This window comes from Galeopterus variegatus, unplaced genomic scaffold, assembly GCF_000696425.1.
Source record: "Galeopterus variegatus unplaced genomic scaffold, G_variegatus-3.0.2 Scaffold8480, whole genome shotgun sequence".
NCBI lineage: Eukaryota > Metazoa > Chordata > Mammalia > Dermoptera > Cynocephalidae > Galeopterus > Galeopterus variegatus.
The window spans coordinates 6,799-7,883 of NW_007734591.1; the positions used below are offsets into that span (position 1 = coordinate 6,799).

A 1,085-nucleotide genomic window follows, 5' to 3' on the forward strand; every position below is an offset into this window, starting at 1 on the left:
GACAGTGACCCTTGTTATCTCAGAATTGAGAAGTGTGTGTTCCAGAAAAGTGGAGCTATAGTGGTGTTTGTTGGATTGGTGTCCTCCGTAAATTCTTCATGGAGAAACACTCATGAAAATAGACACGGGGCTATTGGATAAAATCTCTTGCTCTCTGAGCAGCGGAGAGGGTAGAATACGAACTGTGGCGGTGGCAGGAGTCACGGCAGGACAAGCATTTAGAAAGTTTCTTCCACTCTTCGACCACGTATGGGTTGAAAGGAGTGCAGCCCAAACTGTAACCACAGGAGGCATTATGCTTCCAGAAAAAGCTCAAGGAAAAGTGTTGCAAGCAGCAGTGGTAGCTGTTGGCTTGGGCTCTAGAAGAAAGGGTGGAGAGATTCAACCAATGAGTGTGAAAGTTGGAGATAAGATTCCTCTCCCAGAATATGGAGGCTCCAGAGTAGTTATAGAGGACAAGGATTATTTCTGATTTAGAGATGGTGACATTCTTAGAAAGTATGTAGACTGAAATAAATCACTGTTGAAATGGCATCACTTGAAGCTACTCATTCCACTGAAGTTCTGAAATCATTCATTATGTAAAATAATTTCTATGTCTCTTTTGAATAAACTAATGATATCTGAACTAATGATATCTAGTGTTTAAAATTTAGTTTCATTGTACTGATAAAAATATTTCTAAATAAAAATATGTAAAAGAGTGGTTTAAAAAAAAAAGCTTCTTTTGTACAACTTATTCCATGAAGGATTTTCTTTGGATGGTTTATTAGGTTCACCTGGGCATAGACCACTGAAGACAGTGATCATAGCAATAACTGCTAACTTCAGACAGACAATATGCCTCAGACAAGGCAGCCATCTCTAGACAAAGGTTGGCTGTTTCCAAATCCTGAGATCAGAAGAAGGGTCCCAATGTCCCCTCAAATTTACCCACAAAACACTAAGACAGGTATGGGGCAAGTCATTCCCAAATAGGTTGAATTTCATAAATGCAAAAATAAGCAGACTTTCAAAAAAATAATAAAACAAAACAGATTTTCACTTCTCTGGGTTTTCTTTCCCCACCTGTAGCATAAGGTTGG

At 38.9% G+C, this 1,085-nt stretch overlaps 1 pseudogene; it reads left to right on the plus strand.

Moving 5' to 3' along the window:
- The first annotated feature begins 112 nt into the window (after positions 1-112).
- Positions 113-511, plus strand: LOC103608497 (annotated as a pseudogene).
- The last annotated feature ends 574 nt before the right edge of the window (positions 512-1,085 follow it).